The following is a 13298-nucleotide window of genomic DNA, read 5'->3' on the forward strand; positions in this document are numbered from 1 at the left end:
TCTATCTATCTATCTATCTATCTATCTATCTATCTATCTATCTATCTATCTTTTTTTTTTCTTGAAACATTTCTCTAAATAGCCTCTGTAGCTGGAGTGCTGGGATTAAAGGTATACATCACCATACTCAGCTTCCTTTTCTTTTTAAAGCATGATAGTGTGGAATTATTTATTGTTATGTAAAATTACCCATACAGTTTTTACTTTGTTTTGATGTGAGACAGAGAGAATGAAAAAAAGAGATAAAAAAGGAAAGGACATGACTGCTCCTAGGTATGGTGGAGGAGAAAGGTTATTATACTATATGGTAGACCTAGCCAGAAGCAGACACATCTGGGAAAGCCCAGAGTCATGAGCCTGAGCCATGTGGGGAGAAGGGGAAGGGGAGGGACGGGGTGCAGCAGCCAGGAGGCCAAAAGAAGGTCAGAGAGAATAGGTATTCAAAATATCTGGATTCTATAGGAAAGAGCCTCTGGAGGAAGGGCGCCCAGCCTCTGAGCTGGAAAGTTCAGGCAGAGGGCAGGGTTTGCCAGCCATACTTGTAACTGGTAGGGACTGAGGGATGCTGGGAGAACCTGGAGGCCAGGTCCAGTTTGATAAAAAAGGTATCTCAGCAGCTTGTCCTGAGTTTGAAACTTAACATAGAGTACTTTGCAGTCTAGGCTAGTCCAACCAATTCTCCTGTCTCAGCCTTCTGGGTGCTGAACTACTACATATGTGAACCACTAAGCTCAGCTTCATCATAACAACTTTTTTTTTTTTTTTTTTTTTTTTTTTTGAGACAAGTTTCACTCTGTAGACTAGGCCTGGAACTTATTTCGTAGGCCTCAAACCATCGGCGATCTTCCTGTCTCTGTTTCTTATTTGCTAGAATTACAAATATGAGCCACTGTCCCTGGACCATAATGTTTTTAAATTAAAAGATTTTGGTTATAAAATAGTAGGTATACTATGAATTTTTTTTTAATTTTACTTGTATAGGTGCTTTGACTGCATGTATGTGTGTGCCTGGTATCCATGAATGCCAGAAAAGGGTGCTGGATCCCCTGGAACTGGAATTACAGATGGTTGAGAGCCAGTATGTGAGACTGGAAATCAAACCTGTGTCCTCTGGAAGAGTAGTCAGTGCTCTTAACCACTGAGTCATCTCTCCAGCTCCTTCTCCCCCTTTTAAATAAAAAGCTATATATGCAGATATATATATATATCAGAATGTCAATGGCAGAATTATAGTCATTTTATTCATCATGCTAACATCTGAACTTTTAAATAGCATTTATAATGTATTAATTCATGGTTTTAAAATGATTGGCAAGGATGGACACACACACACATTTAAAAATAAAATGATTAGCTTTCTGAAAATCATCAAACAGACATTAAAATGACATTCCTGTAATTGAACATCACCCAACTAGTTTTGGCATGAAGTCTTCAGCTGGACAACAGTAGAAACAACATGTATTTTTTTTTTAATTCAAAAGTGTTAAAGTAGTTTAATGTAGATGCCATCTCTGATTAAGGAGGACCTCCAGTTCTTATTATGCCATCTTTGTTTTGGTCTAAATTTTGCCTCCTTATTTTTATGGCTGTGGGTAGCACTTCTTCAAGAACCCTGTTCAAATATAAATAGGCCCTGCTCAAGGGTGGGAAAAAATGCAGGAATTTACTTCTGAAAAGGCAGGTTTGGATTCCTGAGTACCACACCAGGATGCCCGATTTACTCAGCCTTTCCTCAGGCTCTGGCCATGGCCTGATAGGGGAGATTGCAATTCTGCCCATTCTCTAACCAGCGAAGGGATCCATTCTTTTCTGTTCCTGCACTCAGGACCCCACTCATTCCCTGAGCTTTTATAGCACCTGCAAGTGTATTTAAGCCCCTTCCTCTAAAGTTGTCCTCTGCAGGGAAGGACCAAGGCCTCAGAGGGACTTTCAGTTCTGCTCAGGGGTCCCATGTTGCCCATCTGATCTGGCTCCTGTCCTGACGGGCTCCAGAAGGAGATGCATCCCCAAGTCCCCTGCCTTTAGCCCTTGACTCTCCACATCTGTAAACAGACATAGTGTTCCAGGCCATGTCTATAGCACCTGATCTGAGGGGATTTTGGGTCCTGAGCCGTCCTGATAAGGCAGGATTTGGCCATGCCTCACTGCCTCTGTCACAGCTTGCTTCCCTGGCCAGAAAAGGGAGGGCCAGGCCCGCTTTAGTCTGGGACCACATCAGCCTGTAGACAGGTTTTGTCCAGTGAACATTGCTGGAGGCTGAGGGGGTGGGGTTGAGAAGAGAGCAGGGTCTCAGGCCTCTAGCTTGCAGGAATGGCCCGAGTCTCTAAACCTCAGCCCCATCCACCCCAGGTAGGAGTCCATTCAGTCAGCTGAGATATTCAGCAACTCATTTAACCTTTCTGAACTGTAGAATGGGGGATTTAAAAAAAAAAAAAAAAAAAAAAAAAAGCAAAACACACTGAAGGCTTTTTGGAGAATTAAATATGAAGTTTTTTTGTCCTTGAGTCCTTGATGCTCTGCGTTAAGAATGTGCTCATTAGGCTCTCTGCTCCTCCCTGTTCCAGAGGCAGCTGCATCTCTTTGTGCAGTGCCAGCCTTGACCCTTAGACACGATGGTGAAGGTCAGAGTGAACAGATTTGGCCACATTGGACGCCTGGTTACCAGGGCTGCCTGTGTCTCTGGCAAAGTGGAGATTGTGGCCATCAACGACCCCTTCATTGACCTCAGCTGCATGGTCTACATATTCCAGTGTGACTCTACCCATGGCGAGTTCAACGGCACAGTCGAGGCTGAGAACAGGAAGCCTGTCATCAACGCAAGCTCATCGCCATCTTCTAGGAGCGAGATCCTGCTAACATCAAATGGGGTGATGCCAGTGCCGAATATGATGTGGAGTCTACTGGTGTCTTCACCACCATGGAGAAGGTGGGGGCCATTTGAAGGGTGGAGCCAAAAGGGTTATCATCTCCGCCCCTTCCTCTGATGCCCCCATGCTTGTGATGGGCGTGAACCATGAGAAGTATGACAGCTCACTCAAGATTACCAGCAATGCTTCCTGCACCACCAACTGCTTAGCCCCACTGGCAAGGTCACCCATGTCAACTTCAGCATCATGGAAGGACTCATGACCACAGTCCACGCCATCACTGCTACCCAGAAGACTGCGGGTGACCCCTCTGGAAAGCTGTGGCGTGATGGCCGTGGGGCTGCCCAGAACATCATCCCTGCATCCGCTGGTGTGGCCAAGGCTGTGGGCAAGGTCATCCCCGAGCTGAACGGGAAGCTCACTGGCATGGCCTTCCATGTTCCTACCCCCAGTGTGTCCATCGTGGATCTGACATGCAGCCTAGAGAAAGCTTCCAAGTATGATGACATCAAGAAGTTGGGGAAGCCAGCATCTGAGGGCCCACTAAAGGGCATCCTGGGCTACATTGAGGATCAGGTTGTCTCCTGTGACTTCAACAGTGACTCCCACTCTTCCACTTTTGATGCTGGAGCTGGCATTGCTGTCAGTGACAACTCTGTAAAGCTCCTGGTATGGCAGTGAATACAGCTACAGCAACAGGGTGGTGGACCTCATGGCCTACATGGCCTTCAAGGAGTAAGAAGCCCTGGAACACCCACCCCAGCAAGGACATGAGAGCAAGAGAGAGGCCCTCAGCTGCTGAGGAGTCCCTGCCCCAGCTCAGCCCCTGACACTGAGCATCTACCTCAGTTTCCATCCCAGACCCCCAGAATAACAGGAGGGACCCAGGGAGCTCTATTCTCTTGAATACCATCAATAAAGCTCACTGCACCCACCCACACACAAAAAAGTGCTCATTAAATGCAGTGTCTCAGTTGAGTGTGGTGATACAAACCTTTAATTCCAGCACCCAGGAGGCAGAGGCAGGTAGATCTCTGTAAGCTAGAGGCCTGGTCTACAGAGTGAGTTCCTGGATGGTCAGGGCTTCATAATAGAGAAAGCCTCTCTCGAAACAAAACAATAACAAAAACAAACAAGTAATTCCCCCCCCCCAACTACAAAAAAAACAAAATGCTGTTTCTCTTTGCTTTCTTCCTAGGTTTGGCAACTAAAAAGTGGTCTAGGGAAGCCCTTGTTGTCTCTTTGTGCCCAGAAATGCTGCCACAAGCAATGGCTTCCCTGAGACCAGGTAGCACTACACTACTGAACTGCTGGGGTGAATGAAACCTTGGACAAGTGGCTACTGTTAGTTCACGAGTCAATGCACTAGCCCACTCCTAGGTTGCTTAGCAACCTGTTTCATCATCATTGGTTGCTGCTGTCCAGGGGCCCAGGATAAAGGGAACCCTGTCTCTTGCTCCTCTCTCTCTGGTCTGTTCCTCTCTTTGTCCCTCTGATTCTGTTTGTCTCCCTTCCCACTCTGTAGTCTTCTCTCTCAGTGGGAGTAAGCTCTCCCACTGTCTCAGTTTTGCCTTTCCCATAATAAACCTATAACCACAACCTTTGTACAACATGTAATTTACATCATAACACCTTATGTTCTAGTTTTTTCTCTTCTTCGCTCCAGACCTTCTCTCTCCACTTGCTCTCCCAATAGTTTCAAATGTACATCTAAAAAAAAAAAAAAAAAATTTCTCCCTAACCTACTTAATTTTGTCTTCTGCCCATATATATGTTCCAGTGGCCTCCCAGGTATTCCCTACATCCACAACAGTGCCAAAGCAGCTACCCATAGGTTCTTCAGTCCTAGCTACCCATAGGTTCTTCAGTCCAGTTCTTCAGATTGTGTCAAGCCGGACCTGCACTTTCCTTCCCAGCAGCAGCTGTTCTCAGATCCTGTGCAGCAAATACAATAGCATGCTCTTTCTGGACTTGACCAATATTTCAACCTTTTGGCCTCCCTATTGCCACCCCAGTGTCAGGAGGAAGTAACTAAAGATGATTGATATCTTTGCCCATCATCCACTTATTATCAACAGAAGGCTGGAATGGTGTGCTTCAGGCCCAGGACCAACAACTCCAGGTTCTCCCAGCATGCCTCCGTCCCTATCTGCTGCAGAGCGTAGCTGACATAACCCCATCCCTCTATCCTCAACTTTACCGAGAAGGGACCTTCCTCTCCCCTTCACCATATAAGCTGGACATTTTGGTGCTTTTGCTGTTTTCCCGTCTCTCCTTTACCCTCTTGCATGGCAACCAAGCGGCTTCCAGTGAACCTGCATTTCCATGCTTTAAGTTATATACTTTAACTTGCCTTACATGAGAAGCCATCCAACGTCCTTCTTCCCTCCTTACCTCTCTCTACCTCCTCATTTTTTAAAATTAAAATGGGAGTAATGTTATGTTGTTGTGCAGGCAATTCAACTGGCCTGTCCTTTAGGGTCCTGACAAAGTCCTATGTCACCACCTGTATCCTACATTATCACCTGGGCCAGGTGCTCTAGACTGAACCTGTCTGCCACTCCCCCCCACCTTGGTTTCCCTCCCCTTCCCTGCTCTCTGACTTTCCTTCTCACCCCCCCCCCCGCATGCTCCTCCTCTCTTATGCTCTCCCATTGTCTCTATCTATCTCTCTCTTTCTCTCTATACCCTCATGGCCCACTCGGGCCCTAACTTCTCTCTCTTTTCCTTCCCCCCAAATAAATCTCTTCTTATCAGATCTGTTGAGTGTGTGGCATTTTACAAAATATCCTAACAGCTACCATAGAGATGAAAGTGTTCTAAAAGACCTGCCCTTCTCCAGGACCTACTAGGACACACTGTCTGGAGCTCCTTGTTGAACATCTCACACAGGAGACCTCCTCAGAACTCCCTGCTCAGCTACTCCCTACTCAGCTACTCAACTCCCTACCCCCATGTCGAAATGACCTCTCCCTGGGTGGCTTTTTCTAAAGAGGAGGACATTTTCATTCATGTCTCCTTCACATAGAAACCAGAGTATTAGAATGAAGTGTTATGTTCTTCCCAAGAGGTAATGTTACCAGTCCCATTGGGTTGGAACCTGTGAGGGTGGAGCAGCTCTGGACCCTCATTTAAAGTCCTTAAAGGGGCTGGAGAGATGGCTCAGGGGATAAGAGCACTGGCTGCTCTTCCAGAGGTCCTGAGTTCAATTCCCAGCACCCACATGGTGGGTCACGACCATCTGTAATGAGATCTGGTGCCCTCTTCTGTTGTGCAAGTGCATGCTGGCAGAACATAATAAATAAATCCTAAAAAAATTAGTCATCAAGACCTTAACATGTAACTGATATGTTATTGACATGTAATGAAGGTTAAATCTATTGCTCTAATCCAACCTCTGCTTTTTAATTTTCAATTTTAGTTTTAGCTTCCGTGTATATGTGTGGGCCTCTGCATATGTGTGCAGTGCACTATTAGACCAGAAGAGGGCGTTTATCCATTGGGGCTGGAGTCACAGGCATTTGTAGGGGATCTGATGTAGGTGCCGGGAACAGAACTCAGATGCTCTGTAAGAGCCATAAGCTCTGCTGGACCATCTCTCAGCCTCAAGACCTCACTCTTAGAAGGACCTGGGCTTAAACAATCTGATGTTGCCACCGTCAAATTCTTACGTTTTACTGTCTTTGTTATTATTTTGGAGGTTTTGAGACAGGGCCTCACTCTGTATCCTAGGCTGACATCACTCTTCCTGCTTCACCCTTCCTGGTGCTGGGATTCTAGGTGCGAACTGTGATGCCTAGTTTCAAATACTTAATTTTAATTAATTCATTCAGGATTTTTAAATTGCTTTTACATTTACTTATCTTGTGCATGTGGGTTTGTGCCTGTGTGTATATGTGTGTGTACCATGATTCATGTATGGCAGTCAGAGGATACCTTTGGAGAGTTGGTTCTCTCCTCCCTCCATGAAGGTCCCAGGGTAGTCAGGTCCAAGTCAGGTAGTAAGGTGTGGTGGTAGGGTGACTTTACCCACTGAGCCATCATCTATGTATCTATCTATCTAAAAATCTATCTTTATCTATTTTTCTCTATCATCTATCTATCATTATCTATCTTTTATCTGTCTATTCACACACACACACACACACACACACACTATCTCACTGTAGCATAGTTGCCCTGCAACTCACCCTGTACCACAGGCTAGCCTCAAACCCATAGTGATCCTCCTGCCTCATCTTCCCAGGCTCAACCTGAATTTACAGGCATAGAACACAGCCAAGTCCGGCTGAAACTCTTAATTGAAAAAATTCTTTGGATTCATCTTTATGTGTATGAATATTTCGCCTCCGAGTGCACATGGGTCCGTGGAGGTTGGAAGGAGGCATCATATCTCTTGGACTGGGGTTACAAATGGTTCGTGCCACTAGGTGGGTGGTGGGGACCAAATATGGGTTCCCTACAAGAGCAAAAAGTACTCTCAACTGCCGAGCCATCTCTTTCACCCAACCGTAATAAAATATTTATTTTTACGTGTACGGGTGTTTTGCCTGCATGTAAGTCTGTGCACCCAGCACATGTGTGCCTGGTACGTGAGGAGGCTAGAAGAGGGTGTCAGGTACTCTGGGACTGGAGTTCCAGACAGTGATGAGCTGGGACCGTAGGTGCTGGGGTTCGAACCTTGGTCCTCTGGAAGAGCAGCAAGTACTCTTAAATGCTGAGCGTTCTCTCTTCCCCCTTTTCTTAAAGGGGCTCGGCACTTTATTCTGCAAGTGAGACAGCCGGTCCTAGCCCCTGACTCCCCAGCTCACAGAGTGGCAGAGTGAACAATGCTCCGCTTAAGAAAAGGTGGAGACAATGTAGGTCGTAGGCATTCTGGATGTACAGTTGGGAGGGGCGAGGCCCGACTTTCGCGGCCAGTGTCCACTGCCAGCCCCTCCAAGCCTCTGGAGCGCTGAATGCCCACCCCAGGGCTGGCTGGGCGGTGGTGGGAGGACAGAGTTGAAGGAGGGCTGTGTGCATGTTTGGGGGAAAGCAGTAAGGACTTTGGCAGACTAGACTCAGGCCTGGTCTCTCTTGCTAGCTGTGAGGTTACACTGAGTCTCAGTTTCCTTCTTTGTAAAAGGAAGAAAATAACACCTGCCTTGCGGGATTGCCATAACGCGTTCCCAGCCTCTTTACGGTCCCACTCGATGCTGAAACTACTTGATTTCTCTTCTATTTATGGGGGAGAGAAGGAAGCATCTTTCTCCAAGAGAAGGGGACTCACGTGTCCCAGGTGCACCCAAGGTCTTTCTTAGGGGGTAGGGTGGGGAGTATGAGGGGAGAGTACTTCAATAACCCCCTGGTTTCTGTTTTTCACAGAAACTAAGGACCAGAAATTTGGTGGAAAGCAGATGTCAGAGCCCTTAGCGGAGGGCCGCCGCCGCCCCCTGGTGGTACTTTATGGTATTGGCTCACACTTCTAACCAGAGAAACAAACTCTTTAATGAAATTTACTGAACATGCATTCTGCTAGGCACTAGGAGTACAAAAGGAAAGATGGTGCTTGTTACGGATTAAGATGAAGTGTTTGTCACAGACTCATACGTTTGAACACTCAGTCCCCAGTTCAGTAGTGGCTTACCTAAGCCCTCTGCTTCCTGATTCAGACAGATGTCAATTTCACCACAGCAGTCCGCTCCACCGTGACAGATGTGTGGGGGCAGGTGTATGGAGGTCAGAGAACAACGCTGAGCAGTTGGCTCTCTTCCGTCTTGTCGAGGCAGGGTCCCTCTGTGTCTACCCTGTGTGTATTCCAAGCTAGCGGCCGTCCAAGTTTCCAGGGGAGTCTCCAGCCTCTGCTTTCCATTTTGCTGTGGAAGTGCTGGGCTTGCAGACAGAGCCACTGGCTTCTGGCTGGGAGTTAAATTCTGTTTTCCACACTTGCTGGACCCGAAAAATATATTACATATATTTGTTCTTAATTTTATTCTGAAACTCAAATTTACTTCAAACCATTTTTGCAATAGTAGTTTGTCATTCAATTGTATGCAATTCCTCAGAGCAGCGTTAGTAGGCCAGCAGGCCTTATTCTCCCGAAAGCTCAAGAAAAACTCAAATGTATACATCCTATAGCTGATGGGAAGTGTCAGCCTAAGTTCTGACGATGAGACACGAATGTCCACACATCTCCACACCTCACTGTGAGGTTCTGAAGTTGCCCAAGGGAGCTCATCGTGCAGGCCCGTGTTACCGGCCATTTTCAATATACCTTGGAAAAGAAGGCCCACTGAGGATTCATTTTACTGCTCATCCAAACCAGCAAGCCTGAGTCAGCCATGGTGACTGTGCAGTCAGCCTTCTCATCTGAGTTGGGAAGCTCCGATCCATTGCGAGTCTTCACATCCACCACTCAAGTGGCGGTGACCCCCACCCCTCGTACCGGGTTACTTCCACCTCTCACCCTTGGTTACCCCCCCCCCCCCCCCCGGGTTCCTCCCCCCCCTCCCCCTTGGTCCCCCCCCCCCCCCCCCGTTATTTCCACCCCTCACCCCTGGTTCCCCCAACCCCTCGCTCCCAGTTACCCCCACTCTTGACTGCCGGAACCACCCTTCAACTTGAAGGCAAAGACACCACTGATTTTCTACACAAATTGTTCCCCTTCTTCTTGGAGCTTCTTTGTCTGCATAAAGACAAGGTTGGCCATGACTCCGTCACCTGCAGAGCTGGTGGGAGCAGCCCCAGTCTGGTGCATTCTAAAGGAGTGGACTTGTTTGTCTGTCCACACAGTGTGACAGCTGCAGCTCCTACAAGGCCTCAGCAGTGATGATAACAACAACAATAAATTATTATTATTATTAACTATTTTATTAATGAGAAAATAATTTATTCATAAAATTATTATAAATAAATATATGATCATATAATTGTTAGAATAAATATTATTTATTATTATATTATTCTTGAGATAGAGCCTGTTTTGTAGCCTTGCTGACTAGGAACCCACCATGTGGACCAGGCTTGCTCCAAACTCACAGAGATGCATTTGCCTCTGCCTCATGAGTGCTTGAATTAAAGGTCTACACCACCATACCCTGCTAGAAAAATGATTTTGTAAAGAAAAGAAAAGGATCTGGGCATGGCAGCTGTAATGAGCGCAGTCAAAATGCCTTTAGACATTTAAAATAGCTTAGGCAGGATCCCGACTCCACCCAAGGCTGAACCTAATAAACAGAATTCAGTGACATCATTTACACAGTCCTAGAACCCCATGACACCCACTAGACAGTGCATAAGCAGAGACCAAGAGCAATGTTCTGCTCTGCACACCAGGAGAGACGCCACCTTGATCTTCCCTGCGGCTGGAGAGTCTCTCCCAGGACCCTGACCCTCGAACCGGAGACTTCTGTTAGAGACTGGACCTGCCCTTCAGCTAAGATATGTCGCACAGGAGAGCAGCCTTGGGGAGACAGGCTTAGGAGCACAGTTAGGAATTTAGAGTGTGAACCTTGTGCGACAGCCCTCAGCATAACAAAGAGAACTTTGGCTATACTAACTACCTGTATACTAACCACACGTATCTATTTTCTAGCTCGGGACAGTGGCATACACCTTTAATCCCAGCACTCGGGAGGTGAAGGCAGGCGGACCTAATGAGTTCGAGCCTAGCCTGGTCTACAAAGCAAGTTTCAGAACAGCCAGGGCAGTGACAGAGAAATGCTGCCTCAAAAACCCAAGAACAACGACAAAAATTTACAATGTTGTCTGACGAGGCTTCAATATTTGCAAAGGAAATATTTAAGATATTTCTAATCAGTTTTCTATACTTCCTTACATTTATATGTATATATACAAGAATTATTTACATGTATACATTTCTGTGTGTGTGTGCTCGTGTGTATATGTGGTGAGTGTGCACGCAGAGACCGTGAGTCAACTTTGGGCATCATTAACCAGGTTTCTTATGTTTTGAGACCAGGTCTCTCACTTTTGCCCATCAAGCCCTAGGGACCCACTTGTTTCCTCCCCAGCGTGCTAGGGTTGCAAATGAATACCACCGCGACTAGCTTTTTATTTTTTAGTGTGTACGGGTGTTCTGCCTGTATGTGTGTCTGAGTACTGTGTGGGCACTTGGTGCCCTTGGAGGTCAGAAGAGGGCGTCAGAGCCCCAGGAACTTCCAGACAGTTGGGAGCCACCGCATGGATCCTGGGAACTAAGTCAGGCCCTCCAGAAGAGCAGCCAGCGCCCCTAACCAAAGAGCATCTCCTCAGCCCCCGCCGCACTACTTTTTTGTTGTTGCCGCTGTTGTTGTTTTCAGGATGGGCCGTGGGGATCAAACCCAAGTCTTCCTGCCTGTGGGATAAACACTTTGCTAACGGAGCCATCTCCCCAGCCCAGCTCTGTACTTCCCAACACTGCACTTTATCAGCGAACTGTACAAGTTGTGTGTGTAGAATGCAATAGAGAAAATACATTTAAAAAAGTAAATACGATGGTTCTCTATTCTATCATCTCTTAATTAAAAAAAAAATTACATTTATTTATTCTGTGTGCGAGTCTACCACAGTGCACATGCAGAGGTCAGAGGACAACTTAAGAGTGTTGGTTTTTTCCTACCGTGTGGGTCCCAGGGATTGAGCTCAGGTTGTCAGACTTGCTGCTGAGCCATTTCAAGCCTTGCCACCCCTCACCCTCTTTTATTAGAGAATTTTAAACAGATACAGAAGTAGGCACTGAGCCTGCACACACACACACACACACACACACACACACACACACACACACTGACCATCACACTACCAGCAACCCGTGGTCAAGACTGTCCATCCATCCCCATCTCCCATATTTTTGAGGAAAAAAAAAAATCAGATAATCCCTTTATTCTTGGAATTTGTTTTTCACTGGTTTCCATTCATAAAATTATCCTACTTTTCTTCTCAGTGCTTCTGTACTGCTATAACAGAACACCACACACCAGGTAGTTTATAAACAGAAGAAATCCATGCACTAACATTCTGAAGGCAGTGTAAATGTGCCACAGTTTCTTTACCCCTTCTTTGAAGGACATCGGGGTTGTTTCCAGATTCTGGCTATTACGAATAACACTGCTACGAACATGGTTGAGCGAGTGTCCTCGTTGTACGGTGGAGTGTCTTTTGGGTATATGTCCAAGAGTGGTATAACTGGAACCTAGGCCCCCTACAAAGATGTAGCAGATGAGCAGCTTAGGCTTCATGTGGGTCCTCTAGTAAGGAAAGTGGGGACTGCAAGGGACGTAGACTCACTTCTCAGTGTTTTGATTATTTCTCCCCACCCCCGGGGGACTGCCTTATCAGGTCACAGGGGAAGAGGACATGCTAAATCCTGATGCAACTCGTTAAGCTGGGGTGGGTGGGAAAGGGAGCTCCCCTTTTTCTGAGGAAGAAGCCAGGAGGGAAGCGGGAAGGAGGGAGGGTGGGATTGGGAAGGGAGGAGGGCTGCTGCAACAACCAGGATCTAAAGTGAATAAAAAAATAAAGAAATTTAAAAAAATTTCTGAAGGCAGGAAGCCTGAGTTCAAGTCTGCAGCAGATTTCAAGTCTGACAAGGAACCACTTTCTGATCACAGATGGCTCCTTTAAGCAATCTAGAAACTAAGCTGGTAGATGAGCAAATGAGATCCCTGGGCCCTATTTCATGAGGATGGTGACCCCATTCTTGAGTGACCCACCCTCAAAGTCAGGCAATCACCTCTCCAAAGGCCCTACCTCCTACTTTGATCACATTAGTGAAAAGCTCCAACATGAATTTGGAGGAAATGTTTGTATCCTCCTCCAACAAAGTTAACACCTTCCATCCCTCATTCTCTTTCTAATCTTACAACACAGAAACACCTTGCTAAGTTCATCCAGGTTTAGAGCTTTAAACGGCAGCCAGGTACTCAGCATTTTCAAGTTACCTCTTTGCCTCAATTTTTCTCCACTGTCTATACTCCCATATCTAACTGCACATCTGAAACCTCCCCCACTTTGGGGTTATCTACTGTTTTAAATAATCTAAACCACAGCTATTTGACTTTACCAATGAAGACTTATCAGTCTTCACTGCTGGGGTGAAGATCTACTAGCTCAGAGAGGCAGACAAAGCACCTAGCTGACCTTCCTACTCTGCCGACATTACAGGAGAGAAGAGCCAAAAGCCCAAGGCCAAAGGCTTCCTAGTTCACTGATGGTCCAGGAGGAAAAGGCCTTCTAGCTCAGCTGATAGCTCAGAAGGAAAAATCCAAACGCTAAAATCCCAAGCGCTCAAGAACTCCTTCTTCTCCATGCTGTCTTGAATACCCTTCTCTCGTAGTCCCTCCTAGCTGCTTAATGCCTGTCAGCTGGTTACTTGCTCTGCCTCTTGACCTAGGGTTAATTTTATTCGATCCTGTGTACAGAAGCTCTTGAATTAAAAGTGTGTGCTAG

At 46.5% G+C, this 13298-nt stretch overlaps 1 pseudogene; it reads left to right on the top strand.

Moving 5' to 3' along the window:
- The first annotated feature begins 2615 nt into the window (after positions 1-2615).
- On the top strand, positions 2616-3609 carry LOC129688562 (glyceraldehyde-3-phosphate dehydrogenase-like; annotated as a pseudogene).
- Positions 3610-13298: the final 9689 nt, after the last annotated feature.

The sequence above is a fragment of the Psammomys obesus genome, unplaced genomic scaffold, assembly GCF_907164565.1.
Source record: "Psammomys obesus unplaced genomic scaffold, mPsaObe1.curated_primary_1811, whole genome shotgun sequence".
NCBI classification, from domain to species: Eukaryota; Metazoa; Chordata; class Mammalia; order Rodentia; family Muridae; genus Psammomys; species Psammomys obesus.